Genomic DNA, 25036 nt, shown 5'->3' with positions numbered 1-25036 from the left:
ATACTAATTAAAGATCGAGAATTATCTTTAACCGAGGTCAAACTGTGAACAACATAATTGACAGGAGGTGACACGTTAATTGCCGGTAATTACTGGCTTTATGATCGTGACAAAAAGGCTATCACACCTTTTGTTACCAGTTTGAATTGAGAAGCTCATGTCATTTTGAAAGATACCATTCCGACATATTGAATCAGCTGCTATTTATTTATTCAAAATAGTGAACTAAAAAAGGTAAAACAACAAATATAACAATAATTTACTGGTTTTATTTTCGAGAAAACAAAAATCGATAGTACCGTGAGACTGATGCTGCTCTCCGCCGCGGAGATAAAATTTATTACCGGTGTCGATGTAAACTCTACTTTCGTTTTCCATCCACCTCAAAAATTGACCAATTTTTTTTTTTTTTTTTTTTTTTTCCAGGATTTTGGACTAAGATCGGGGGTGCGCATTATACACGGGTGCGCATTATACATGGGTATCTACGGTATGCACCCAAAGGGACATATTATGTTATGAAGCTGATGTCTGTCCGTCTGTAAGCAATTTTGTGTCAGCTCTGTAACACTTTAACCCCTTAAAGGGTTTTGAAGAAACTTGACACAAATGTTCACCACATCAAGACGTCATGCAAAGCGCGTGTTTTGGATGGCCTGCTTCAAGGTCAGGTCAAACTTAGGGGTCAAAGATCATATGACTTTGTTTCATGTCTGCTCTGTAAGTCTTGAACTGCTGGAAGGATTTTAAAGAAACTTGGCATAAATGATCACCACATCAAGACGACATGCAGAGCCCATGTTTCTGATGGCTTGCTTCAAGGTCAAGGTCACACGTAGGGGTCAAAAGTCATACCTTTGTGCATATATTGCTCCACAGTGCTGTGTTCTTATTGAATATGAAGTATTGAGGATACTTTAAATTGCTGAAATTCCTTATCATACAAGTCTTCTTGTAAAATTATGAAAGTAGTGTCTTGCAAAATGAGGCAGATGATTGAATAATAAAGGTGACACATACACTGAATCAGTGTAACAAGTGCCACTTTTATGACTGAAAAATGCTGGATTTTACTGAGCAATCTAGAGGGTTGTCTATACATTTCTGTCTGCTGCAGAAAAGGTTGATTACAGTTCTAAGCTTTGTAGGTATCAGAACAGGTGAGACAAATTTTTACCCAGCTTGAAGTGGTATATACATGTATTTGTGTTTGTAGATGTTTGGACGTGCCGGAAGAACTCAGGATGTAATGTTGATCAATCACAGTGAGTTACAGTACTACCCGTCATTGATGAATCAATTGGAGAGGCAGTTTATTTGCATAATGGCTGACAATTTGAATGCAGAAGTAACAGTGCATTCTAGTCAAAGAAGCAGTAGATTGGTTAGGTAAGTCGTGTGACTTTTCATACAATGTTTTGCAGAAATCTGCTGAAATTAATTTAGTACCTTCGAGGTAGTAATATCTAAACTTGATATCAGTTTGAGAGGGATTGTGAGGTCAGGTATTTTAAGCATGATGGTATATCAGGGTGTTTCTTAGCATTTTAATAAGGAGGTCTAAAATGTATTTCAGAACTTTTGTAAGTATGGTCAAGGAATTTAAAAGAAATCAGATTAAGAAGTCTTAGCAAAGTCAGTTTGTTTTGGGTTTAACGCCATTTTTCAGTAGTCACGGAGAACATAATACCCCACCCGGTGATCCAATTCAACGACTGTGATACGTAGACCAATGCTCTCACTACTGAGATATGCGGAAGTGCTCAGTTAACATAATATTATAGTCAGACAATCAGTGACTTATTTGAGAATTCTTTTCTTTTTGAGATTAGTAAACAATTTTTTACACATGCCCTGTATCCAGATACATACTCAAATCTTGGCCTGTCTGTAGTAGTTATCCTCTGCTCAAGGCTAAAACTATACCACAATATATTTTTGTCTTTTTATGATTTAAGGCTACACATATTTGTATATCCATATGTTACGTCACCCAACACTGTATGGTGTAAGCCATGACCAGATCAAGGATGATCCGTTGTTACATCAGCGACGTAAAGATCTCGTTCATTCAGCAGCTTGTCTTCTTGACAGACATAACTTCATCAAGTATGACCAAAAAACTAGCAGTTTTCAGGTATGATTTTATCATGCTAATCAATAATATTAATTTCCAAACAAAAGCGAAAATCATTGCATATCAGATTTTTTGAAAATTGTTTGTCACAGAATATATCTACAACACACTGGATAACTGGCTATCCTGACACCCGCTGGAAATGTAACCCAGCAGTAAATCTGTATGTAAAGTTTTTCATTTATTTCTATTAAAACGAAGCCAGTTCTTGCAAATCAACTTGACAGTTTTGTCAAGGAATGACCAAGGCTTACATTTATAATTTCTGGGCCAAAAACGATTGTTGTGTTTTGAGATATTTTCTAACAATTTCTTCAGTTTGAAAAATCGAGCAAAAATCCAAAGTTTAGTGCAAATTGTTTTGTTTATGAACAACCTGTGAAAACTTTTATCATCTGGTTTAACAGATGTGTCCTTTAGGAACACCTGTGTGAAGTTTCCCAGTTCTACATTATTCTTGAAAAAGTATATTAGCCGTTAAATAGGCATGGTCGAGAAAAAAAGACTGTCGAAAACGGCCACTAGTTGTTGATTGCTAAAAAAACCATTAGTATTGCGATGATAAATGCATTTCATTGTATCCTGGCAAAATGATGAGTAAAACAAAAAAGAAACAGCCTAAATTCTGTTTCCCCTGACTGGCTGCTTAAAACAGGTTAGACTGTATCTGACTGGTTAAGGTATGGTATAGATTTATAGACAAACAGATTTGTTCCAACCGTTTTAAACAACCGCTACGTGCTCGAGTTTATGTTCTTTGTGGTATTCGCTATTCAGGTGACCTTTAATCATTTCTATGAAAAATCTTGATTAAAGTGTATAAAAATGTACATCATTTCTTAATGCCTCTAATTAGCAAATTGTTGAAACATTCAAACACTTCTGGATTATCTTTTTGGACACAAAATCTTTAAAGTGCAGTGGAGATCAATAAACTATGTATGCCATGTGAAGATTCAGCAAAAATGGAACATTATTCATGCAGAATAATTTAAAAACTTTTAATTATTCCCTTTCCTTCTTTCTTACCTACATGCTTGAAATTATGAAGGAAATCTTAGTGTAACTCTTAAAAAATTAACCAAATTTTATTTTAGTCGGAAGGTTTTGTGTTGATAGCAGATATGGTATATGTGACACAGACAGCCAGTCGACTGATGAGAGCTGTGTTTCAGATAGCATTACACAGAGGCTAGGCACAGCTTACAGACCAGGCTCTTGCACTCCCTAAAATGGTTGATAAAAGAATGTAAGTATCTCCCTTCTGTCAACTGAAATAGTATCATAGTTGAAATGTTATGACTATCACTTGGGTTTGCATTTTTTTTTTTTTTTTTTTTTTGAGAAAAGTTTTTTTTCAGTACTGCTTTCTATTAGTTTAGATCTATAACTGAAATTAGGATGAGTTTAAATCTGATGGACTTTAACTTGTTTTACAAGTTAAAGCATACCAAAAGTTCCTTCTAGGGCGCATCTATATAAATATAAAATGACCATCTTGTAAAATGTTGGTTGCAATGTCTGTTTTATACTGCCAAAAAATATCAGGTAAGTATTTACGCTAGTTATTTAACATAAATTGTTAAATCCAACAACAAATTAAATCTGTTACCTCTTTCAGTAGAGTAAATACGGCAAGACATTTACCTGGTCAATCTATTATGATTCGATGTGTGAATTCATTGCACATAATTATAAATATACTTTGACCTTCAAAGATGACCTTTGGACGAGTTCACTAAGGTGGATCTGGTATTCGGATCATCTCGGCTGATGATTTACGTCATAAATAAGTATATAATGTAAGAAATTAACCGAGTTACGATCAAAGACAATGCACAGTGTATTGGTAAGTGTGATTGCCCCTGATACATGGCATGCACGCAACCTGTGGGTTCGAACCCCAACAGAATTTCATTTTATTGTCTTATGAATTATAATTCAAAAAGTACATATCATATTTTATTGCCTGGACTTCAAAATTTACTGTTTTGAATTATTTTCTTTATTTTTCCCATTCGTTTTCTTTTATATTTTTTCTCTCAAAATTTATTTCATATCAGAAAAAATGTTATTTCTATTCACAAACAAGGTTAATCCTCAGATTCGCTGGCAGTGTCAGTTTCTGAATCGTCCGTTGAATCATCAACGTTAACAACGACTTTCGTGAAAAAAGCTGGACATTAAACAAAGTAGTTATCAGAAAAGAAAAAAAAACACATCTTTTTTTTTTTTCGGGATTGGAACCCACACCTATTACATAAAGCGACGTTCATTCTAACCTACTGTGCCAACGTGACAAGCTTAGTATGTTCAATTGGTTGATGTCTTTTAAGTATAAAATATGCATTCAGTATACTATAGCACTCCTTTATTTGGATTAGTTCAATATTAAAAGTACATTTACGCCCGAATGCACAAAGTATATCTATAGAGGGTCACAATAGGGTTTGTTTTCACATATTAACCATGCATTTGAAGGTAACGATAATATTTGGTTGTTTACATTTAAATTTGCTGATATATGTCTATCTTGTGAATGTCCATATGTTATGTTCAGGAGGAAATAAAAGAACAGAACAGAACATACCTTTATTAACTCAAAAAAACCAGTACAGGTATATGAGTATACAATGCGATACAATTATACAGATTCACATGACATGGTGATTGTTGTGTGTACATTGGAAAGAAGAAAAAAGGTTTACATATAGCATGGTACAATTTGGAGAAAGAAAATAAGACGCATTAAGTAACAATCAATTGCTCAAAGTAACTGAGTGAAAAAATTGAATGCTTGCAGAAGGAAACTATGTAATAAGAACAGAGAATCAATTAATCATCCTCAGGTTTAGTATTGTGTAATCCATGGAGTCGCCTCAATTGAGAAAGAATAGTTTAACTGAGGTTATTTCTAAGGTCACAGAGTTTAATTGGCCAGCTTGTAATTACAACAGCTTTCGACATCAGTAGCTCAGTAAAGTGTGACTTATTGAATTAAGATATTCCTTCTCAAGAGAAGGAATAATAGGGTCGTATAATTATGTTTGTTTGAAATATTTGAGAAATATTTATGTTTAAACAAGTACATGGTATATTTTGCTGACATCATTATTCTCAGAGAACTGAATTTTGCACTTGAGTCAATTCACAAAATTAAATCCCAACAAACAAGTAAATTTTTACCAGTTATTTAATTAATATTAGAAAATGGTAATCCACAAATTGATGCACCCACGAGATAGCTGTTTTGGCTCAAACCATGAAATTTCTTGCCTATTAAATTAAATAATTCCACAGTATTACTATAATAATTGACAACACAGATAATTCTTTTTATAGATACGTTGTTGTAACACTCTTTTTTTATATTTGACAGGTGGTGTCTCCCCGGTATTGGAAGTACTTCCAGGTTGTTGAATCCTAGGAAGTAGTTCTTTGAAATTCTGAAGTTTCCAATTTAACGCCTATTTAATGCTATCCCTACTTTGACATGTTAAATTCCAAATGTATTTGATACTGTGTACATTTTTTGTCATTTCTGATGTCTTTAACAGTTGTTTTATGTGTGTTTTTCAGGACTACATTCCAGTGTGGAAGGATTAAAAAACTACACCAGACTGGCGGCCATGACAGATGTCAGTGGGAAATTTAAACATGGACTAGATACTTTTAATGTGTAGCAAAAAAGTTCATCGTTGATGGTGGTGTTTTTCTGTGATATTGACTGGGATAGTATTACTCTTCAGAAATACAGAGCTGTCAATGCTGCAATTTTGTTGTGAAATTCACAATCCATGTCCAAAAGTGCTTGTTTTACTATACAGCAAAGGAGAAATTGTACTGGGCCGACACCTTCTGACAAGTGGATAGGTGAGTTAAACAGTTCTGGTTTAACACTGATGACAACTGATTATACAAAACAAGTCATTTGCTTTTCAAGAAATAAAACTCCAACTTTGAGAGTGTTAGTTATGAAACCATTGTACACTGTATCAGAAGATAGAACACATCAGTTTTTAGTAGAAATTTACTCATAGTAATTTTATAAAAAAAAACATTAAATTTAAACTGCATGGATGTGCAGACTGATCAAGATCTACACTGGTCGCAAAGGCAGAGCAAATCCAGTCCAGCATGCTAAGGGTTAAGGGCATATGTGAAACGGGAGTTTTATTTTGATGTATTATTAAATTAAATCTTGAGCATGATAGAAGATGAAAAACATTATGATGCACAATATGTAGAGTTATATTTTCATTTAATTGTAGGAGCAGAGACATTATTACCAAGTTTCAAGTTTATTTTGAAGTCGAGGCCCTCATGGGCATCGGACAAACAAAACAAAACAATGCAACATACAACAACATAGCATATGGAACAAGATGTCATTATTGTGAACAGTGTACAAGGAGGATGAGAACCAGTTTCATTCCGTCACCTGATACTGCCGGAGAAGTATACCCCACCAACAAAGTTGTTAGATCTGGGCTTTGAGAAATCCCAATGCAGTGAAAACTTTACATTCTTCAGCCCACTACTAACACAAGGTAAATTCCAACAGTGTATTTTTCTTAAGTTTGGAATGATCATTAAATTTAAATCTCAAAGCAGGGTCACATTCACATTGTTGTATATCTCTTTGACCATTTGTTCAGTGTAAAAAGTAGGGATGGGAATGAATATTCGAAAATCGGCTGAATATTTGAATATGAAAATCAAATTCGAATATTCGTAAATTAGTGTATAGTTTTGTTTTTCAAAATAAGTATCATTTATTTTGGGCAATATAAGAATGCTAATTCTGCAGAATAAAACAGTTTGTTCTGCAGTGTTTGTTTATCATGTGTCAAAAGATGTTCAATTAACAAGAAAATTGCAATGCATAATTGGCAGGGGCCACCATTATGGATTAAGAAACACAGTTTGCAACAGGCGTAAATGTGATGCATGTCAAAAATTATCCCAAGAAAATTGCAATGCTAGTGTAACCAATAGTGGGAATGGATAACCTTGATGAAAGCTAGGCCGAGTTCGAAAATGGGTCATCTTGGGTCAAAAACTAGGTCAAATCAAGGTAAAACCTTGTGTATGCGATAAAGGCTGTATTTTTCAATTGATCTTCATGAATTTTAATCAGAATGATTACCATGATGAAATCTAGTTTAAATTTTAAAATGGGTCATCTGGGATTAAAAACTAGGTCACTAGGTCAAATCAAAGAAAAACCTTGTGTATGTTATAGAGGCTGTATTTTTCAACTGATCTTCATGAAAAATTTTCGTAATGATTGACTTGATGAAATCTAGGCCAAGTGTGAAAATGGGTCTTGTTGAGTCAAGTTTGAATATTGGTCATTTTGGGTCTAAAACTAGGTCACAAGGTCAAATCAAAGAAAAACCTTGTGTGTGCAATAGGGGCTGCATTTTACATAGGATCTTATGAAATTTGATCAGAATGTGTGTCTGGATGAATGTAGGAGTAATTGAATATGAGTCATCTAGGATCAAAAACTAGGTCACCAGGTCAAATCAAAGAAAAACCTTGTTTATGCAATAGAAGTTGCATTTTACACTGGATATTCATAAAATTTAGTCAGAATGATTGCCTTGATGAAATCTAAGTAATGTTAGAATATGGGTCATCTGGGGTCAAAAACAAGGTCATAAGGTCAAATCAAAGAAAAACCTTGTTTTTGCAGTAGGGACTGTATTTTTATGCCCCCGAAGGGAGGCATATAGTTTTTGAACCGTCTGTCAGTCTGTCGGTCTGTCAGTCTGTCCGCAGTTTTCGTGTCCGGTCCATATCTTTGTCATCGATGGATGGATTTTCAAATAACTTGGCATGAATGTGTACCACAGTAAGACGACGTGTCGCGCGAAAGACCCAGGTCCGTAGCTCAAAGGTCAAGGTCACACTTAGACGTTAAAGGTCATTTTTCATGATAGTTGGGCGTGTCCGGTCCATATCTTTGTCATCCATGGATGGATTTTCAAATAACTTGGCATAAATGTGTACCACAGTAAGACGACGTGTCGCGTGCAAGACCCAGGTCCGTAGCTCAAAGGTCAAGGTCACACTTAGACGTTAAAGGTCATTTTTCATGATAGTGCATTCGTGTCCGGTCCATATCTTTGTCATCCATGGATGGATTTTCAAATAACTTGGCATAAATGTGTACCACAGTAAGGCGACGTGTCGTGCGCAAGACCCAGGTCCGTAGCTCAAAGGTCAAGGTCACACTTAGACGTTAAAGGTCATATTTCAACATAGTGCATTGATGGGCGTGTCCGGTCCATATCTTTGTCATTCATTCTTGGATTTTAAAAATATTGGGCATGGATGTGTACCACAGTAAGACGACGTGTCACGCGCAAGACCCAAGTCCGTAGGTCAAAGGTCCTAAACTCTAACATTGGCCATAACTATTCATTCAAAGTGCCATCGGGGGCATGTGTCATCCTATGGAGACAGCTCTTGTTCAATTGATCTTCATAAAATTTGGCCAGAATAATTGCCCTGATAAAATTAAGGTCAAGTTTGGTCATCTTGGGTCAAAAACTTGATTGCTAGGACAAATCAAAGAAAAATGTATGCGATAGAGGTTGTATTTTTCAGTTGAGGTTGATGAAACTTGCTCAGAATGATTGCCTTGATCAAATTAAGGTCAAGTTCAAATATAGGTCATTTTTGCTCAAAAACTAGGTCACAAGGTCAAATTGAAGAAAATACTTGTTTACACTTAAGACACCACATTTTTGGTCCAATCTTATTGAAAATTGGTCAGAATATTTTGTTTCCATTAAATCACTAGGTCAAACATGTTTACACTATTATGGTGTGTTTATCAAGTGAGCGACCTTGGGCCATCTTGGCCGTCTTGTTTCATTTATCTACACGTGAAGTTGTAACTTACTGCTCATTAGTCAGGATCAACATAACATACATTTATTATGTACACTGTCTTAAAACATTTGTTTTCTGTTAAATTGTTCTTGACTAATGAAATTATTTGCTTCTTAGTAAATCCTTAACTTTTTGTAGGATATATTTTTTGCCATTCCTTACCACAAACTCTTTCACCAGGGGATACCAAGTCATTGAATTTGCTTGTTGTTTTTGAAGCTTTATCGCTTACCATGCTAAATTTCTATAATAATTTTATCCATCTTTCACTTTGGACAGTACTTCGGGCTGTTAAGAGGGGTGCATACCAAAAAAAGATACTGACTGAATGGAGAACAGTGCAGAGCATGATCAGACTGCAGGCATGTGCAGGCTGATCAAGATCTACACTGGTCGCTAAGGCAAAATCGCTTGTGTCCAGCATGGTAAAGAAATTTGTTCAAACAAGCAACTAAACTCAGTCGAGCGATTAAGAGCCATCATGGCCCTCTTGTTCATGTTCAGATGTTGAAATCTGTGAATTCATATACCCACAAAATAGCCATTTTAGTCCAAACTGTTAAATCGAATGCCCACGAATTGAATGATTTTACAGTATACAACTTTATTTGAATGTTTCAGCTACGAGTGACAGCATTGGTAAGCCAGTGCAGATGAATAATTTTCATGTCAACTCTCGACATTCAACCAATTGTTAACTCAAATTTAAAAAAAAAATGGAGAGAAGGGCTGGTGACATTGTAGAAAAAGTTGCCCAAGAGTCTGCTGCAGCTGCAGCAAAGGATGCTTTTAGAAAAGAGATGGAGTAAGTAACTTATGTATTTTAACCTTTACCCTGCTAAATTTCTACAATGGACTGGTCCATCATTCAATTTGGGCAGTACCACTTACTATTTGAAGGGGTGTTCGCTGAAAGTTTACTGACTGAAAACAAAAGCAGATTCACTTGCCGCTAGCAGGCTGAAGGTTAACTGAGTGTGAGGATGATAGAGGATATTTGTTTGTTTGTTTTAGTGCAAGATCAAAATATATTTCACTGAGTGAACACAAAAATGCAATATATTCACAAGTGGCTCTGCCATGAGCGAAAAATGTAAATTATGGTGAAATATATTCTATCTCACAAGAAAACAAATTTTTCTCTTTATTTTTATACCTTTTTAGCTCGACTATTCGAAGAATAGTCTAGCTATTCTACTCACCCTGACATCCGCGTCAGCGTCACACCTTTGTTAAGTTTTTGCATGCTAGTACATACAGCTATCATTTAAAGGCATATAGCTTTGAAACTTATTTTTTCTTTTTCTAGGTCACTTACCAACCTCTCTTGGTCAAGTCCCATAACTCTGACGTATATTTTGAGCAAATTATGCCCCCTTTTGGACTTAGAAAATTTTGGTTAAAGTTTTACATGCAAGTTACTATCTCCAAAACTAATGCAGATATTGAATTGAAACTTCAAATGTGTCTTTGGGGTTATAAAAAACTAGTTGATAGCACCAAGTCCAATAACTCTGTCCTTCATTTTGGCCAAATTATGCCCCCTTTTGGACTTAGAAAATCTGGTTAAAGTTTTGCATGCAAGTACATACAGCTATTACTAAAAGGCATATAGATTTTTTGAACTTAAATCTCTTTTGATATTTAACCTTTTTATACGCCCGTTTGAAAAACAAGACGTATTATGGGAATGCCACTGGCGGGTGGGCAGGCAGGCAGCGTCCACAGACTTTGTCTGGAGCATATCTTCTTCATGCATGGAGGGATTTTAATGAAACTTGGCACAGTTGTTCACCATCATGAGACGGAGTTTCATGTGCAAGAATCAGGTCTCTAGGTCTAAGATCAAGGTCACACTGAGGTCAAAGGTCTAATTCAAGAATGACTGTCCGGAGCATATCTTCTTCATGCATGGAGGGATTTTGATGAAACTTGGCGTAGTTGTTCACCATCATGAGACGGAGTGTCGTGCGCAAGAACCAGGTCCCTAGTTCTAAGGTCAAGCTCGCAGTTAGAGATCAAAGGTCAAATTCAAGAATAACTTTGTCCGGAGCATATCTTCTTCATGCATGGAGGGATTTTGATATAACTTGGCACAATAGTTCGCCGTCATGAGACGGAGTGTCATGTGCAAGAACCAGGTCCCTAGGTCTAAGGTCAAGGTCACACTTAGAGGTCAAAGGAAACAAGAATGAAAACTTTGTCCGGAGCAAAGTTCACCATCTGGTTCATCAGTTGTTCACCATCATGAAATGGAGTGTCATGTGCAAGAACTAGGTCTAAGGTCAAGGTCACACTTAGAGATCAAAGGTCAAATACAAGAATGACTTTGTTTAAAGCATTTCTTCTTCATGCATTGGGGGATTTTGATGTAACTTGCCACAATTGTACACCATCATGTGACGAAGTGTCATGCGCAGGTCCCTTCTTTAGAATTACTTCCCTTTGTTGTTACTATAAATAGCTTATATTGCAACTTTTCCATTACTAGTCGTAAGGAAAGATCGAGACCACTTTTCTGTTGTACAACATGCATATTACATCCAGTGTTGAGGTGTATTTTGACCTATCTCTACAGAGTAAGGATTTTTGTGTGGACTTAAAAATATTTTTTTGATTTTTTTTGTTTTTTTTTGTTTAAAGATTAACTTCCCTTAGTTGTTACTGTAAATAACCTATACTGTAACTTTTTAGCTCACCTGAGCACAAAGTGCTTGGGATGAGCTATTGTGATCGCTCACCGTCCGGCCACACTTTCCTTTAAACAACATCTCCTCCTAAACCAACAGGCCAATTTTGATGAAACTTCACTGGGATGTTCCTTGGATGGTCTTCCTTAAAAATTATTCAAAGAATTGAATTCCATGCAGAACTCTGGTTGCCATGGCCACCGAAAAGAAAAACTTTAAAAATCTTCTTCTCAAAAACCAGAAATCCTAGAGCTTAGATATTTGGTGTGAAGCATTGCCTAGTGGACCTCTACCAAGTTAATTCAAATCATGACCCCGGGGTCAAAATTGACCCCGCCCCAGGGGTCACTTGATTTTACATAGGAAAATCTAAAAAAATCTTCTTCTCAGAAACCAGAAGCTCTAGAGCTTAGTTATTTGACATGTAGCATTGTCTAGTGGACCTCTACTAAAGTTGTTTTAATCATGACGCCGGACCCCTCCCAAGGAAAATCTTCCAACAAATTTAAAAAATAAACCAGAATGCCTAGAGCTTAGATATTTGACTTATAGCATTGCCTAGTAGACTTTTACAAAATTTGTTCAAATCATGACCCCCGGGGTCAAATTGACCCGATCCCATGGGGTTATTTGATTGTACATAGAAAAATCTTCAAAATGTTCTAAAAATAAACCAGAAGGCCTAGAGCTTAGATATTTGACATGTAGCATTGCCTAGTGCACCTCTACAAACTTTGTTCAAATCATGACCCCCGGGGTCAAAATTGACCCCCACCCCAGGGTTCACTTGATTTCATATAGGAAAATCTTCAAAAATTTTCCTAAAATAAACCAGAAGGCCTAGATCTTAGCCATTTGATATGTAGCATTGCCTAGCAGACTTCTACAAAATTTGTTCAAATCATGAACCCCGGGGTCAAATTTTGGTAAATTGATTGTACATAGAAAAATCTTCAAAATGTTCTAAAAATAAACCAGAAGGCCTAGAGCTTAGATATTTGACATGTAGCGTTACCTAGTGGACCTCTACAAACTTTGTTCAAATCATGACCCCCGGGGTCAAATTTGACTCCCACCCCATGGTTCACTTGATTTTATATAGGAAAATCTTCAAAAAATTTCTTAATATAAACCAGAAGGCCTAGATCTTAGCTATTTGATATGTAGCATTGCCTAGCAGCCCCCCGCCCCCCCCCCCCCCCCCCACGGGTCAAATTGACCCAGCCCCAGGGGTTACTTAAACCAGAAGGCCTAGATCTTAGATATTTGATATGTAACATTGCCTAGTAGACTTCTACAAACTTTGTTCAAATCATGACCCCTGGGGTAAAATTAGCCCCGCCCCAGGGGTTACTTGATTGTACATTGGAAAATTTTCCAAAAAATTTCTAAAAATTATCAGTTTGACATTTGAAACATGTAGCTCATATTACTCAGGTGAGCGATCCAGGGTCATCATGACCCTCTTATTTATAATTGACTGTAGGAAAATACCAAGATAACTTCTCTGTGGTACAACATAGATGTTACTTTCAAATTTTAGGGGTATTTTAAGGTATCTCTACTTGGTAAGTGTTTTTTTTGTGGCCATAGAAAAACAAAAGAATTACAATAATTACTAAACAACCACAATGTTAAGATTCCATTTGCAAACACAGCTGCTATTTGCTAATCTGCTGCGACGGTTTCAAAGTAGGCCTTGAGAAACAAAAATCAAACACCAAATCATAGAAAGAAAGAGTTGTTTGACATGAAAATTGAACAGCATGTAAAACATGTATATTATTTTTCGAAACAAGTGTCAGTATACTGATATAAACTTAGAATTCCAGAAAATGACTGCCTATAGGGGCCCCACTTCCGGACAGTCCAACGTCTTTAAAAACTTACCATTTTCAAAGAACTGTTACACATGCGAGTGGTGAAATTTCAAGGTGGAACTTAGTTTTCAGCAATTGTTTATCTTTATTTCTTTACAAATTTTCAAAGGAGGACAACTTTTTCTGATTATTTTAAGTACAAATGGCATTCATTTTCAAAAGGAGACAACTTTTTCTGATTATTTTAAGTACAAAATGGCATTCATTTTCAAAGGGATACAACTTTTTCTGATTTAATCAGAAAAAGTTGTATCCCTTTGAAAATGAATACCATTTATAAAGAAATAAAGATAAAAAAATGCTGAAAACTGTGTTCCAAGCAGAACTCTGGTTGCCCTGGCAACCAAAAGGAAAAACTTTAAAGATCTTCTTGTCCAAAACCACAGGGCCTAGGGCTTTGATATTTGGTATGTAGCATCATATAGTAGTTCTCTACTAAGATTGTTCAGATTATTTCCCTAGGGTCAAATATGGCCCTGCCCCGGGGGTCACATGTTTTATGTAGACTTATATAGGAAAAAACTTTAAAAATCTTCTCATCTGAAACGACAAGACCTAGGTCTTTGATATTTGGTATGTAGCATTGCCTTGTGGTTCACTACCAAGATTGTTCAAGTTATTAACTTGGGGTGAAAAGTGCCTTGGGGGTACCAAGTTTTACAAAGACTTAAATAGGAAAAACTTTAAAAAATCTTTTTGTCTGGAACTGCAAGGCCTAGGCTTTTGATATTTGGTATGTAGCATTGCCAAGTAGTCCTTTACCAAGAATACTAAAAATTATGCGGTGAAAAGAGGCCCAACCCAGGGGGTCCCAAGTTTTACATAGACTTATTTAGGAAAAAAACTTTAAAAATCTTCTTGCCTGAAACTGCAAGGTCAAGGTTTTTGATATTTGGTATGTTGCATTACCTAGTGGTCCTCTACCATAATAGTTCAAATTATGCCCCTTGGGTGAAAAGAGGCCCTGTCCTGGGGGCGCCAAGTTTTACATAGACTTATTTAGGAATTTTTTTTTTTTTAAATGACCATGACCTTTTCAGTAGTATTTTTACTGTTTGAAAAAGCGATATTATCTATTTTTTTATTGATAAATTTTAGTATTTCACTGAAGAGCATGAAATAAATTTTGTTTATTTTTATGCCCCTGGCATCTACTGATGCGGGAGGCATATAGTGATTGTCCTGTCCGTCCATCCGAGTTAACCAAATGGGATTGTTTCTTCTAGCATCAATACCCCTAACTAGAATGACTTGACACTAATGCAGATGTAACCTGTGACCATTCCTCATCTTCACACATCACCTGACCTCAGTTTAACCCTGAACTTTACCTCATTTTGGACTTGGGTTGCTTTGTATCGACAAGAATACCACCGGGGCATCAGGTGTTTATTGAACGCAGCTTCTTGTTTTTTAATAAATTGAGTTTTTAATTGACAATTTGTGTATTATTTGACCATTTTCTTATCAGGGATGTGGAGCAAGTAGAAACTATTCTTGTGTAGATGACAGCAGTGACTGTATCTCTTCAAAATGAGGAAAAAAGGTCAACCCAGTCATCATCAACACTCTGTCAACATAACTGCTGTCAGAACAAGGAAAAAACGGTTTCCATGCCAAACTAGAACTGGAATGTCATGTGCAGTAGACACGGCTTGGCACAAAAGGGGATTTGACAGTTTAACGTGTAAGCTCTTATTCTGTAATAGTGTTATCCAGTCTGTTCAGCTCAATGGGTGAGAGTATATTTATCTAGGAGTTGGTCACGAGGACACAGTTGATGTTGAGAAGCTGCCAGATCCTGTTTCAAGAGGAGAGTTCAAGTCTGTAACCCTGGTTCCTGGAGAGCCAACATTCATTACATTTGATCTGGAAACTACCAATCTCAGTAAATGTTTCTTGCAAAATATCTTTGATATTTGTAAGATAAAAAACATTTGAATATTTCCAATTGAAACAGCACAGACGGAAGTAGAGAATCATAACTATGATAGAAATTTTTTTTATTGTAACTTGACAAAATGTAACTTTACATATTTAGGCACGTATGTTTATATTATTGAATGACAATTATTGACATTTGATAGGTAATTACAGTATAACCTGTGCTAAAGACTGCCAGAGAACAGACACAATCTGGTTCCTATCATATTTTATTGTTGTTGTCTTTGCAGTTCAAGGCGGACATTTTCCTCATATCACACTGATAGCTGCTGCAGAGCTGAACAGCCGGACAGTTTCCTCATATCACGCTGATAGCTGCTGCAGAGCTGAACAGTGGACATTCCTTCAATACATACGTTTACCTAAAACACTGATCACCTCAACAGCCCAACAAGTTACTGGCATTGTAATGTCGGGACGTAAATCTATGTCAGTAATTGGAATGCCAGTGGAAGCGGAATTTATAACTCCATCACTGGACAAATTTTGTAAATGGCTAGAACAATTTGACAGTGTCATTCTGATGGCCCGCAGTGGCAGAAGATTTGACTTTCCAGTTCTGATGAAAGCAGTAGCTTGTTGTAAAATTCTTTTTTTAAATGTGTGTCTGGATTTGTTGATTCTCTAACAGTTTTACGCAAACTTTTTCCTGGCAGTTTCGCATAGAAGCAAGATCTTGTACAGGAAATTTTGAGTGAAAGTTATGGAGCACATTATGCCACGGAGGATGTTAAAGCATTAGGAAATCTTTTAAAAACGTGACAATATCGCCTAAAACAATGCTTTCATTTAATTATTCTCCAAAATCTGTACATCAGATATTCAGGCCTCAACCTAAATCATTTGAAAATAATTGTCAAGCACAAGGGAGAAGATGGGCTGAAGAACACGTACATTGTTGATATAGTGAAGGACAACCATGTGTTACAGACACAAAGAGGGCATTAGAGACGGTTACTCCAAACCTTGTGGAGTATTTAAAAATTATTTTATTATATCTCATAGCTTATGCCCCATATTTTAATTTTAAAAGAGTAAGAAATGTTCAAAAATGATGCGTCTTGATCTGTATGTCAAGTTTTATGCTTTGATTTGGTTATCTTTTTTGAACTATTAGAACATAATTATTATTACATGTATATGAACATTTTACTTTATTAAAAAGATTATTACTATATTTATTTTTATGTACAAGTGTTACATGCATTTTTCATTAATAGAAGCAAAATAATGGGAGTTCTTTGTTTTAAAATCCTTTGAATTTAGGTTTTACAGTATAAAGCTTTTGTTTACATTTTACCCCTACTCTAAAACAAGGTATTTTTAGAAATTCAGATGGTAAAAGTAGATATTCTTTATGTATTTGTTTCATACAATGATACAGATAATTTGTATTTAGTCACTACACATGTAACATTTATAACTTTAAAAAAAATGTTTTTTTTCCTGAAAATTGCCAGCTTTACGACTGACTGTATAGGAGAAAAATATTTCAAATAAATTCTTGTACAAATGTATGTCATAAATCTTTATATATATTTATTCAACATTGTTTTAGTAGTGAACTTACACTGAAACTGTTGTATTTTGATAAATTTGAAAAAAAAAATATGTAGAATTTCACGTAGTTTATTTCATTTTTTAGTCAAATCTGCATATAAGGGGTTATGCTCTTTATGATTTTATATATATATATATATATTTTTTTTTTTGAATGGTTAAAATCATTCAAAATTTTAGAAATAATTCAGCCAAGTGATACAGATAATAAAAATAAAAAGCTTGGTTAGATTTGAAATGTGACCATTTAGGGCCCTAAATCCTTCATTAACTCATTTTGGATGTGTCTGTTCATGATGCTGTGTGGAACCTATGTCACTGTTACAGTGTCCTCCAACCTGCCCTTCCATGTTTCTAGCTACTTGTGAACAAGTGGCAAAATGAGGGTAAACTGTCCAGTCAGTTTCCTGAAAACTTTAAATTACATTTCTTGTTTTCAGTTTTTTTGCTACAGTACATTTTTATAGTTTTAAATTGTGCAAACTAAAGAGAAAAAAAAAGATTTTTGGCATTTTTGAAGAGTATAAACATAATTAAAAACGTGATATTTGTCAGAAATAACTGTAGTATCCTGATTTTTTTTCTATGTTATCAGCACAAGGTGAAAGCTCTTTACTAGTGATCTCTGTGTGACTAAGTTGTCTTATGTACATTGTTTAATATGAGCTTTCCAAGTTCTAGCTGCCAAGTCTTGAAATTTTGAAATCAAGTTATTGCAGTATTAACCCTTACCCTGCTAAATTTCTATTATGAACTTGTTCATCTTTCAATTTGAACAGTAAGTATTGTAAATGGTTTATTTCCTGATGCTCTCAAAGAGGCTTGTGTTCTCCCAATATTCAAAGGTGGGGATGAAGAAGACCCTTATTCTACAGGCCAATATCTATGTTGCCTAAAGTTTCTGTTTCTTCATAAAGAAAACTTAACATCATTCACAAAACTCAATCAGGATTCATGCCATACAGCACTACCTACTGGTAGACTATTAGAAGCATGGCTTTCAGATATAGATTCTGGTAAATATATTGGAACTGTTTTATGGTTTTAGATCTATGAAAAGCTTTTGATCTTTATGACTATAACATTTTATTGCATAAATTGAAACCATCATTTTTCAGATAAAAGTGTTGAATTTTTCAAAACATCTCTTTGAAACTGAACCCAAATGATAAAAGCGAAAAACTCCAAAATCTAAGTGCTTGTAACCTCTGGAGTTCCTCAAGGTTTAGTTCTTGACCCACTTTTATTCTTACTTTATATCAATGATATCGCTTCAGAGAGTGGCAATATAGACCTCTATGCTGATGACTCTACTAAAAATCAGATTATGATTTAGATAAGTGCAAACTAAACTCCAGCAGAATTTAGATCTTGTGCAACAATGGTGCAATTTAAACAATATATGTCACTTCATCCAAAGAAAACAAAATGCATGGTTTTGTTTACTAAACAAAAAGTAACGACTGTAAAGAACTATTTTTAATTATTTCCAAGTAAGTAACATAAATTGTCAAGGTGCAAAAATTATGTTGTGTTTATATAGACAACACGTTGTGTAATGTTCAAACTGAAACAGTTTGCACTAAACTTGATTCAAAAGTAGCATTGTTGAGACATATATTGTAATATATGACATACTGTAAAATCATTTAATTTCGTGGGCATGAAATTTCGTGGTTTTGTCCAAAACAGCAATTTTGTAGGGATATCAATTTGTGGATTTCAACTTTTGAACATAAAATGAATGGGAAATTTACTTGTTCGCTGGGATTAAATTTCGTGGATTGACTCAACCATGAAATCCACGAAAATTAGTCCCCCACTAATATTAATGATTTCACAGTATGAAATGGAAAAAATTACTTTATAATGCATATCTAATGTCAATATTTGATTATTGCTAAATTGTTGCAAGCTTTGTAAATAAGGAACATTTTATTCAAAGTAATTTTTTGCAGCTATACCTTAAATTTTTTTTAAAGAACTGTTATTTTCTTGACACCATACAGTACATCTCTGAAATTTAATTGATCATGCACTTTGGTTTTGTAAAGACAATGAAAATAGGAGGGAGTGTCTGATATCTATGCTTTACAATATTATGGGTCTAGTAGAATTGATTCAGTTTCAAATTTTGTCAGTTAATGAACAGTCATCTACTGTTGTGCTGCTAGCTATTGAGACAAATGATGAATTGGTATCACTCATGCTCCCTTGCTAAGATGTATCTGCAGCATGATTGGCTGATCTGTATTTACCGTACATATGGTTATATGTGTTTTTTTGCACACATCGTGTCAAGCTTATATTTGTATATATGTGAACTGTTACACATGTTAACTTAGACTTAGTGACAACCGCTTTGTTGTGAATGTCTGGTTCTGACATTAATTATGAACATGTTTATTCATTTATTTTTTTTCATTGTTGTTCCAAATTTTAAATTCAAAACTTACTTTTGAGATCTTACATGTGTCTATTCCTTGTAAAACATTTCGTCTTATCAGAAGAATGCAAACGAACGTTGGTAACCACTAACTCAGCTTTTATGATATTTTGTTAAAGAAAATCGTTCTTCATCTGTTATTCGTTCTGCTATTTTGATTCATGTGTTCCCTTTTTCTAAGACCTGCAATCATGAGTTTTGCTTTTGTTTCAAGGTTTAACAGGTTTTGGAAATAAGTTGCATGATTACTTTGGAACTTATATAAATACTCTTTGGAATAATCCGGCATATCTTCATTCCTGTAAATCTTGTTTATCTTGTACATTCGCTCAAGATTTGCTGATATGTATGAGGATTAATAGAGTAATACATTTGTTGTTTTTGTTTTTAATATGTAATTAAGTAATTTCAGTTGATGCACTCAGGGTCACTTGTTAAGGTAAACTAATTAAGGATTATTTTGTGGTTGCCCATGTTTCTTTGTCACCTCACTTGAAATCAGGCTATATGTCTCTCGAATTAGGAATCAATATTTTCGTTTTCTTGTGAGCAGTATTATGACACTTTAATTTAATTAAAATGAAATAATTTTGTTTAAATGTTCATGATATTGATATTGCTTTTTCTGCCTTGAATGTTTGTACTATGTAAATAATTGTAAATGTGTTATGCTCTTCACAACTGGAGGAATAAAAGTATCTATCTATACCCTTTTCCAGCAATGAAACATACAATCTAAGATCTGCTGCTCATAATGACATCATTGTACCTTAACATCATACAAATCATGGTAAAAAAAAAAACTTTTGTTATTATGGTGGAATTCAGTACCAAATGAAATTTGCTCAGCATGTTTTCTAACATCTTTTATAAAGAAATATAAAAAGTATGTCTTGCATTTGACTCCTGAAGAATCTCTTTGTTTATATCAGCTGAATAACAACTATGCCATTATGATATAATTAATATGCATGTATATATTATGTCACTAATTGATTGCCTAAATGGATACTTAAAGGTAATATCTATTTTAAGGGGTATTTGTCTAGGAATGAATGTGATATTAATTAGCATATGTGGTAGTGTAAATTTTATTTGGTTGTTGTTGTTGTTGTTCAGAAGGCCACATTTAAAAGTAAGAAGTATCATTTGTACTTTCCACTAATCTTTATCTTCATTTGCTACCTTCTATAGATAAAGATGTTATTATTATATAGAGATAGACCCTAAAATTTTCAATGATAGTAATACATTAAATAAAATCTAGAAATTGATTTCTAAGTCCTTGAAATAACCAAAAATGATTTCACAAATGTGAAGTTTATGATGAGTTTTGTTAATATCAATAACAGAAGTTTTAATTTTTAATTTAAAATTGTGATCCACAAAGAATGACAACTCTTGCCTTTGGCTAGTACTTATAAGCAAAGATATCTATTAGTTTACTTCCCTTGCAGTTACACAATTGAATGGAAAATGAAAACTGTTTTAGACACAAAATCGTACTTTTTTTGCACAACAAAAACATTAAGGATTTATTCATTTGTGTTTGATTTACCGCTGAAAACATGGTTCCTATGATTCTGTCAACTTGCACATGGTAAAAAATTAACTTTTAACAAGCCAATAATAAAATGAAATACCAGCAAGTAACTAACAGTGCAGATAATACAGTTTTGCTTGTATTAAAATGTTGCAATAGAACAATTTTTATAATACAGAACACCTGGTAGGATTAGTAAAGGTGCAATTATATTGATCTCTATTTCCTATGCCTATATTACAACTGAAGACAATCCACATTTTGTCTAGGGTTTTCTTTGGCTGCTTACTTATGCCTTAAACTGTAATATTATTCTGTCAAGCATTTTTAGGGTGTGTGTCATACAATGTGTTTCGCATTGTTTCAAGTACTTATTCTGTATGCATGCCAAATACACATCAAGTTGCAAGATTTAAGGGTATTCTTACTAAACATTCTCAGAGTTGGGCATGCCCCTCACCCCACTAAAACTTTAGCACTCCAACTAAACCAAAATTCCGGATCTGCCCCTGAAAATTACAAACTTAGCGGCAGCTAGTTTTCACATATAATAACCTGTGTGATGGTTCAGGCAAATTCTTTCAGCTTCATTACAAAAGCAATGTTTAATTTTAGTCAATTTCTGAATCTAAAGAAAGTATTAATTCTTTGTTCATAGTGTGTTTTTCAGTACTGAGTAGTTCAATAAAATCTAATGGAAGTTGTTCATAGTCAAAGAAAAAATATTTGTGAAATTGTGAGGGTAATGTTCTGAACTACTTGTAGTAGCCAGAAGTCAAGAATTTAATTATTGGTGGTTTTTTTTTTTTTTTTAACTTTTTCTACAGTTTGAAGGGAAATGCTTAAGGATCTATTTTCTACTTTGCTGAAATCTGGACATCTATTTGTCAGTTGTGTTTCAAGTGTCATAGATGGAAATTAAAAATAGATCCTGTTTTGCCAAATATAAAATTAATGCTCATTAACTAGAAATAGAAGTAGGCAGATACAGTAAAACTCCTTTGGAAAACAGGTCATGTAAGTACTGTGACTCTAAGGAGATCGAAGATGAACCACATTTTACTTTTAAACTGTCTCAAGTATTCCACTCTTAGGGTTTATTTCATCAAAAAAGTTTTTGAAAAGTGTAAAAACTTTTCACTTCAGTCTGGTATGAATAAACTAATATTTCTTTTAAGTAATGATGTGTCCATTTTAAACCTGTTAGCCAGATTTATATATGACTGTTCTTTAGCCAGATTTATGTAGGACTGTTTTTAGCCAGATTTATGTAGGACTGTTCTTTAGCCAGATTTATATATGACTGTTCTTTAGCCAGATTTATGTAGGACTGTTTTTAGCCAGATTTATATATGACTGTTTTTAGCCAGATTTATGTAGGACTGTTCTTTAGCCAGATTTATATAGGACTGTTTTTGCCTTAGAGCAGTGAATCCATTTAAATCATCCAGTCTCATAGTTTTCCTCATGTCTTTAACCCTTACCATGCTAAATTTCTATAATGGACTGGTCCATCTTCCAATATGGGCAGTACCATTTATCATTTGAAGGGGTGTTTACTAAAAATTTACTGACTGAATAGCGAACAGTGCAGACCATGATCAGACTGCACGGATGTGCAGGCTGATCTTGGTCTGCACTGGTCGCAAAGGCAGAACCACTTGCCGCCAGCAGTCTAAGGGTTAATGTATATGATTCCTTGATATTACTAGCCATGATATAATATTGTACTAGTCATAATATTATATTCTGTTATATAACTAGTCCTAATATTATATTACAATTTTCTGCCAGTATTACATTACTATTTATTATTACTATTATATTTTTACTGTTGATTTGTAGTGTTTTAAACTTTGTGTATATATCAGAATTGTCATGTCTGAGTGCGCCCAAAACTGAAAATAAAAGACATTCTAAACTATGAAAAATTGAAGGCCTACCAAGGGTTACAAATGTTAAGAGAATACTGGAGGTAGATGTCATTCCAAATTTGGCAGCATTTTTCAACCAATGATTACTATATTTTTCTTTTTGGTACGTACTTTATGGTTCTTTCTCGTTTTTTGTTAAATTTGGTTAAAATTTACGCACAAAGTTATCACGAGTTTAGCGTGGCCTTTAGTTCATTCGAGGTTTACTACACAAAGCGATAACACGCAGGTTGGCCAAATCCTGGCATAGTATTTGCAGAAATATGAGGAGATGGTCTCATGTCATTTATTCTGTAAAACATAACTGAAATATTTCTGTAAGAAATTCATCGATTTATAATTGGACGACAGTTCAAGGACATTACCCAGTTTTTCATATTGTTTTTGTTCTGTTTGGCACAATTATTTTATCTACTAGAAACATTGATGTTAGTAAATACTCTGAAAGCAGGGGGTGGAGAGAGCCTTTTCGCTGGTCAGAGCCTCGGATTCTCCCTACCTCCCCCCTCGTATATAAAAATATTATAAAAAATAGAAAAGAGTTAGGGTTGGGGAAGCCGGCTCGCAGCATACGATTAACCTTTCTTTCTGGGTAGTTTTTAGACGAAATTTTAAAAAAAAAATGCGTAAAGATAAGATAATATGACAAGTATTTATATGATATGATAAGTAACATATTAATGTGTAAATTTCACTGTGATGATATTATGGTTTATGGATGTTTCTGTGAAGTTTATGAAGTAGAATTTATATTATTTAAGTAACTTGTTTTACAATCTATTCCATCAATATTTTCTTTGTAAAACATGTATTTTGATTGATGTATGTTTTTATCAAACTTTGTTAACTTAAATGTACTACTTGTGTTTGTAAATATAATTGTGGAAATAAATACAGCTAGAAAAAAACATTCAGCATTTACTATTGTGTGGCCAAATGGTTATTGTTACTGGGAACAGGTGCCCTCTCTTATAGTAGGGTGAAAAACTACAGTACAACTTGCATAAAGGACCACCAATGGAAAGGCAAAAACACGGTCTTTTAATATAACATAAATTGTTCTTTGATACTGCAGGTAGTCTCTAAATATAAGTGGCCTCTTGAGCAAGTTGGACTGTATTTGAAATATACATGTAGAATTCTTTCATGTGAAGAACTCCTTCACTTTGTTTACAAAAGTTTGATGATTCTACCAAAGTATTCCTCATGCACCCATAAAATATGAATGTTTTGGTCTTGTTATATAGTGGCTTGAAACTTTTAATGTTCTTGAAACTTATTTTACTTTATGCTTTTGTGATGCAAATAGTATATTGTCCTCGTGTTTTGTCTATGAGATTTCTGTAAGTAAACTTTAAACATTATTTGATTTTAGTTTGTTTTATTTATTACCTCACTTTACATAAGTATACTCTGATTTAGGTACTGTTCATGCATGGCTGTAATGGACAGATATCTACAAATACTTTTTAGCTCCACTGTATGAAGTATGGAGAGCTGTCCTACTTGACCCAGTTTCTGTGTCCTGTGTCTGCACCTTGGTTGAAGTTTTGATGCACTTTCTTTATCATTGTAACAACTCAATGGATTTGTTTGAAACTTGAAATAGTTATTCCTCATCATCACTACATCATATGACACAAAGGTCATAACTCTCACACCAATATTTCATGAATTATCTCCCCTTTTTACTTAGAATTTCAGGTGCTTTGATGCACTTTCACACCATCTCTGTAACTGAATGGATTTGATTCAAACTAAAAGTAATTGTTTCATATCATCACCATCATCATATGACACAATGTCCGCAACTCTTGCACCAATAATTCATGAGTTATGCCCCCTTTTACTTAGATTTTCAGGTTAATTGTAACTTTTCATTATATCTTTGTCAATACTAAATGAATTTGATCAAAATTTAGATTAGTTTTTCCAGTTCATCAACCTCATCATGAATTTTGGTGCACTTTCACTCTATCTCAGTTATTACAGAGAG

General features: G+C 34.3%; 1 long non-coding RNA gene across 3 annotated transcripts in view; it reads left to right on the top strand.

Moving 5' to 3' along the window:
* The window catches only part of LOC123541011 (uncharacterized), a 41372-nt gene extending 16970 nt beyond the window's left edge, over nucleotides 1–24402 (top strand). For 2 of the 3 annotated variants that reach the window (XR_008367944.1, XR_008367943.1), the window contains 8 exons: nucleotides 1217–1389; nucleotides 1959–2137; nucleotides 3235–3386; nucleotides 5717–6010; nucleotides 6409–6687; nucleotides 9665–9848; nucleotides 15085–15300; nucleotides 15788–24402. This is a non-coding gene — a long non-coding RNA (uncharacterized LOC123541011). The remainder of the gene's footprint in view (nucleotides 1–1216; nucleotides 1390–1958; nucleotides 2138–3234; nucleotides 3387–5716; nucleotides 6011–6408; nucleotides 6688–9664; nucleotides 9849–15084; nucleotides 15301–15787) is intronic. The other variant, XR_008367945.1, reaches the window with a different exon arrangement.
* Nucleotides 24403–25036: the final 634 nt, after the last annotated feature.

The sequence above is a fragment of the Mercenaria mercenaria genome, chromosome 16, assembly GCF_021730395.1.
Source record: "Mercenaria mercenaria strain notata chromosome 16, MADL_Memer_1, whole genome shotgun sequence".
Taxonomy (NCBI): Eukaryota; Metazoa; Mollusca; class Bivalvia; order Venerida; family Veneridae; genus Mercenaria; species Mercenaria mercenaria.
This window is presented reverse-complemented; position numbering and strand designations above follow the sequence as displayed.